Source organism: Malus domestica, chromosome 08 (assembly GCF_042453785.1).
Source record: "Malus domestica chromosome 08, GDT2T_hap1".
Taxonomy (NCBI): Eukaryota; Viridiplantae; Streptophyta; class Magnoliopsida; order Rosales; family Rosaceae; genus Malus; species Malus domestica.
Window position 1 is genome coordinate 8079656 of NC_091668.1, and position 6513 is coordinate 8086168.

Below are 6513 nucleotides of genomic sequence, written 5' to 3' on the forward strand. Positions count from 1 at the left end.
TTTCACTGATTCATTCACATTCACATAAACATAAACATAACCAACCACATAAACATGATCAAACACTGATTGCAGGTCCTATTTCCACCATTCCCTACAATTGCAGGTCATATTTCCACCATCCCCTATAATTGCAAGTCCTATTTCCTCCATCCCCTATAATTCGTGCAATTTCATAAACATATAATTCGTACAGGACTCTTACAATTGCAGCCCAGCCATCCACTTACAATTCGTGCAGATCCTATTTCCAGTTTTCCATCATCCTATAATTTTATTCTACAAATTCGTGCACCCACCCACCCTAATCTTAATTTAAATGAACCCACAAATTCGTGCACCTACCCTCCCAAAGGCATGCTGGTCCTGCACTGCACCCACCCTAATCTGAAACCCACAGTCCTCAACACTGTATTACTTGAAGGTTAAGAAAACAGTTCAGAAATATTCATCTTCTCTCTAACTTCTTCTTTCTCTTTCTCTCTCTCTCTCTCTCTAAGTCTGTTACATTCTTATTCTTCCTTATTGTGTGAGAATGATCATGGTTAACATGGTATCAATCGCCATTGTTGCCTGCGCATAATCTTCGATCCTCTGCTTCCTCTCCGATTCCGATTGAAGGTGTATTCGTTCTTCTTGTTTTGTGTCTGGTTGTTCTCTGCGTTTCTTCGTCTTCTTCTGATTTGGATTTCTAGGGTTTCTTGGGTGGTCGTGATTTTTCGTCGATCATCTTTTCTGCTTCCTTCCGTCTTGCATATCAACTGTTTGCTATAATTCCTCAGAGAGTTTTTCCGAAGAAATTTCCATGGTGACTGCAACTCAACTTCAAATTGTGCAATCTCCGATTACTGCTTTAATCTCCACAATTTCGACTTCGGTTAATGTCAAATTGGATGATTCCAATTATCTCAATTGGAATTTTCAGATACAACTTTTGTTGGAAAGCAATGGTATTATGGGGTTTGTTGATGGCTCGCACCCTTGTCCACTTCAGTTTGCAGTTTCTCCTCCTGAATCTGGCTCCTGTACTTCTGCTGAATCCGATGCATTTGTGGTATGGAAAATGCATGATCGTGCTATAATGCAATTGATCACAGCCACTCTGTCTCCAGTTGCATTGTCTTGTGCTATTGGCAGTAAGAGTTCTCAGGATCTTTGGATTCGTCTGAAAGAACAGTTCTCTACGGTGTCTAAGACCAGCATTTTCCAAATGAAGTCCAATCTTCAGACGGTAAAGAAAGGGTTTGATTCGGTGTCTCAGTATCTTCACAGAATTAAAGAGGCTAGAGATTACTTATCTGCTGCTGGGGTTTATTTTGCGGATGAGGACATAGTTATTCTTGCTCTCAATGGGTTACCCTCTAAATATAACACTTTTCGCTGTGTTATTCGGGGTCGTGAGAATGTAATCTCTCTTAAGGAGTTTCGGTCTCAGTTGCTTGCTGAAGAGGTCATTGTTGACACTTCCCCAACTGCACCTTTTATTACTGCCATGGTTGCTAATACTGTCCCTCATTCTGGCAAGCATCACTCACCTAATCCTGCATCAGGGCAGTCTCAATTCTTTTCTGGAGGATATAAGCAGTTTAATGGGAATAAAAACAAAGGGAAAGGCAAGTTTCATCAAGGGGCTCGGTTCTATTCACCCAAACAGTATACTCAAACCCATGTGCTTCCTACACCAAGTCCGGGCATTCTTGGTCAATCACCAGTACCATATTTTGGTCATCCAAGTGCACCATTGCTGCCTACTTGTCAAACGTGTAATGTTGAAGGACACACTGCTCCATATTGTCAGTCTAAACCTCATGATCGAGCTTCTTGTCAAATATGTGGCAAGCATAATCACAACACATGGTACTGTTTTTTCAATGACAAGGGTCCTAATTTTGGTGGTCCTACCCGACAGTTCTATCCTTCTCAAGTGCAATCATCCCCATATGGTGCTTCACACTATCCTGCTCCATTTCAGCATTCATCAATGCAACCTCAGCCTTTTCATGCTCCTCAACAATCTCCTCAAGCACTGCATACTGTGATGCCTCAGTCACCATCATCACCATTTACTTCTTATTCTAATCCTCAAGTGTGGATTACTGACTCTGGTGCTACTAATCACATGACTGCCGATCTCAATAACCTATCTTTGGCATCACCATATCCTACATCTGAGACCATTCAAACCGCCAATGGTGAAGGTTTGCCTGTGTCTCATATTGGTAGCACAGTTCTTAATGTTTCTAAACTGAATTCTGTGCATCCGATTAAGCTCAATTCTGTGCTTTATGTTCCGAAGTTGACTCAAAACTTGTTATCTGTGCACCGAATCTGTTTAGATAATAACTGCTGGCTAATCTTTGATGCTTTCTACTTCTGGATTCAGGACAAGGCCACAGGGAGGATCATTTACAAAGGACAATGCAGTAATGGTCTCTATCCCATCCCTTGTCTTTCTGCCACATCTCATTCTACACATTCAGCTCCATTTCAAGCTAAAGCATTCCTTGGTCAGCATGTTCATTCTATAACCTGGCATAATCGACTAGGTCACCCATCTAATAACATTGGTTCTTTGATGCTAAAGCAAGCTAATATTCCTTGTTCCAAGTCTTCCTTACCTGTAATGTGCTCTAGCTGTTTGAAGGGCAAGTTTTGTAAACTTCCCTTTTCCCTAAGTACCAATAAGTCTGTAAGACCTTTTGCTGTTATTCATAGTGATCTTTGGGGTCCCGCTCCTTCTATTTCCATTGATGGTTATCGATATTATGTGACCTTTATCGATGAATATACAAGACATTGTTGGCTGTTTCCATTGATCAACAAATCTGATGTCTTTGCTACTTTTGTTGCTTTCTATTCATTTGTTCTTACTCAGTTTGCAACTGCTATACAAACCTTACAGAGTGATGGAGGGGGTGAGTATGTCAGTAAGGTTTTTCAGTCCTTTCTTCTTGAAAAGGGCATTGCTCATCATCTTTCTTGCCCACATACACCCGAGCAAAATGGTCTAGCCGAGCGAAAGCATAGGCATATTATTGAAACCACTGTGACTCTATTACAAACAGCTAGGTTACCTGCTTGTTTTTGGTCATATGCCTGTCAAACAGCTGTCTATCTTATTAATCGAATGCCTTCTTCTGTGCTAGGACTTAAATCTCCTTTTGAACTTTTGTTTGGTCATCTTCCTGTAATCTCTCATCTCCGGATATTCGGTTGTGCTTGCTATCCTTTGTTAAAGCCTTATAATGCTACTAAACTACAAGCCAAGACCACCAAGTGTATTTTTCTGGGGTATGCTACCAAATATAAAGGGTATATATGTTATGAGGTTTCCAAACAGCGAGTTTATATTTCAAGACATGTTGTGTTTGATGAGGATCAATTTCCTTACACATCTTTGTTGGTTCACTCTAAAGTCTCATATCAACCTTCTTCAGTTCCTCATTTCACACTTCCTGCACCTGTGATTTCTAATGACAATGTTGTGTTACCTATGTCTCTTCCTCCTACCACTCCTGCCTCTTCCTCATCACCTGCTCCTTCTCACATATCCATCTCTCCTATCCCTTCCTCACCCCTATCTTTTCCATCCGTTACTGGTTCTTCCACTACTCATTCTCCAGTCCCTGTCCCTGTGGCTCTTGTCAATGGTTCCGATACTTCTCCAGCAGCATCGTTTGGTCCTGATACTTTGCAAGTGGTGTTGGAGGTTCCACCTCTCAATTTGCATCCTATGCAAACTAGGAGCAAAAATGGTATTATCAAGACCAAAGCCTTATTAGCTACTATTCAGGAGTCTGCCTGCACTGATTTGTCTCTTATTGAACCGAATTCTTATAAAACTGCAATGAAGGATTCTACTTGGTTGCAAGCTATGCAAGAGGAGATCGATGCTTTACATAAACAAGGTACTTGGAGTTTGGTGACATTACCTTCTACAAAGAACTTGGTCGGGTGCAAATGGATATTCAAGATCAAGAAGCATTCTGATGGCACTATTGCTCGGCATAAAGCTAGGCTTGTTGCTAAAGGGTTCAGTCAAGAACCGGGTCTTGATTATGGGGAAACCTTCAGTCCTGTGGTTAAACCTACCACGGTTCGACTAGTATTGGCTTTGGCAGCTCAATTTAATTGGCCCCTTAGGCAACTCGATGTCAAGAATGCCTTTTTACATGGCATTTTGGATGAAGAGGTGTATATGACCCAACCTCCTGGTTTTGTTGATGATGCTACTTCTCATCTTGTTTGCAAGTTGCACAAGTCCCTTTATGGACTTAAGCAAGCCCCTCGAGCTTGGAATGACAGATTTACCAAGTTTTTGCCTCTTTTGGGTTTTAAACATACTTATTCTGACTCCTCCCTGTTTGTCAAGACAGTTGAATCTGGTATTGTCATTTTGCTGCTTTATGTGGACGATATCATTATCACAGGGAATGCAGCTGCAGCTATGCAACAGGTTATTAGTGCTTTAACCAAGGAATTTGATATCAAGGATCTGGGGGATCTGAATTTCTTTCTGGGCATTCAAATCTCTCGCACTGCACATGGCTTATGTTTGTCTCAATCCAAATATATTTTTGGATCTTCTTACTAAAACTGAGATGCTTGAGTCCAAGTCATGTGAAACTCCTTGTTTGCCCTATAATCGGCTTCTCAAAGATGATGGTGCTCCTTATAACAATCCAACGTTGTACAGGAGTGTAGTAGGTGCACTGCAGTATCTTACATTTACAAGGCCGGATATAGCATTTTCTGTCCATCAAGTATGTCAATTCATGCAACAGCCTATGATTGCTCATTTCACTGCTGTCAAACGCATTTTGCGGTATCTCAAGGGTACCATTCATCATGGTTTCTGTTATTCCCACGGCCCACTGCAATTGAAAGCATTCAGTGATGCTGATTGGGCAGGTGACCCGAATGACAGGCGTTCTACCACTGGCATGGCTGTGTTTTTAGGCAACAATCCTATCTCTTGGTCCTCAAAGAAACAATTAACAGTTTCTCGCTCATCCACGGAGGCGGAATATCGAGCCTTGTCCTTTACTTCCGCTGAATTAGACTGGATTCAGCAACTGTTGGTCTTTCTGCAGGTTCCTCTGTCATCACCTCCGGTTTTATTTTATGATAATTTGTCCGCCATTGCTTTGGCTTTTAATCCGATTCAACATCAACGCACTAAGCACATTGAGGTTGATGTTCATTTTGTGCGAGAACGTGTTGCCAAGAAACAACTTTCTGTTCAGTTTGTGTCATCTAAAGAGCAGTTTGCTGATATTTTGACTAAAGGGTTGAGTTCTCCTCTGTTTCGTACTCATTGTACCAATCTCATGATTCGAGCATCGAATCATGTGTTTGCGGGGGGATGATAGGATAGAGATATTGGTGTTTAAGATGTTGACACTTGTAATTAGATTAGAGAAGAAGTTAGTTAAGGAAGTTAGCTGTGTAAGTGTAAAACTATAAATACCTCAACACTGTATTACTTGAAGGTTAAGAAAACAGTTCAGAAATATTCATCTTCTCTCTAACTTCTTCTTTCTCTTTCTCTCTCTCTCTCTCTCTAAGTCTGTTACATTCTTATTCTTCCTTATTGTGTGAGAATGATCATGGTTAACAAAACCCTCACACATTCTACAAAATACTCAGAAATCAAGTTAATCAACATGAAATTTGACCCTAAACCCTAAAGAACAAAACCCCAGTAAAAATTAGAAACCCTTACCTGGATTTTGGGACTCGATTGGTGTCGACGGATGAGCGCCGTTGAAGTGGACGGATAAGCGCCGTTGAAGTGGATGGATGAGCGACGTGACTCGATGGAGGAGCGGCGGGAGCAGCGTTGGAACTAGTTTTTTGAGAGAGAGTGGGAATGAGCAACAGAGAGAGAGAGAGAGTCTGAGGAAGTGAGAGCACTGAGAGGAATAAAAAGACCTAACTCACAATGGACGGTTGGATTAGATCTTAACCAATCCAATGGTCCAAGTAATTTCTAATTATAAATTATAAATAAATAAATATATATATATATATATATATATATATATAATATTCGGTTCGGTTCGGGATTACCGAACACTTTCAAAGATGTGGCCGAATCCCAAACCGAAACTTTCGGGATCGGTTTGGTTTCGGGAAAAGATTCCACCCCTACAATTAACTAAGTAGCAAAGTTAGATTTGTGTCATCTAGAAAAAAAATGCATCTTTGACACCAATTAGTAAATTAAAGAAATAACAACTGACCTTGTATGTTCAAAAGATAAAATGCTACTTCTTCAAGTTAGCAAATTCGATCATGTCACATATTTTATTTGAAGTATTGTTTAGTAAAGAATTTAGAAATAAAATTTGGCCTTCATAAGATGAGATAAAGCTAAGATTTATTTTACAGTAAAAGATAAAACTTAAAAAGTTTGTTGAAGAGTGAGTTAAAGTAAATTTTTTTTTAAAAGAGGTATTCATCAATTCCCCCCCTGAACTTGTGATCATTGGCCAATTTTCCCCCTCAACT

General features: G+C 40.3%; 1 long non-coding RNA gene across 1 annotated transcript; it reads right to left on the reverse strand.

The window, feature by feature from the left end:
- On the reverse strand, positions 1 to 5888 carry LOC139198259 (uncharacterized). The gene is made up of 2 exons (XR_011583620.1): positions 5624 to 5888; positions 1 to 409 (listed from the first exon to the last, which is right to left on the reverse strand). It is a non-coding gene; the product is annotated as an uncharacterized lncRNA (long non-coding RNA).
- Between the last annotated feature and the right edge of the window lie 625 nt (positions 5889 to 6513).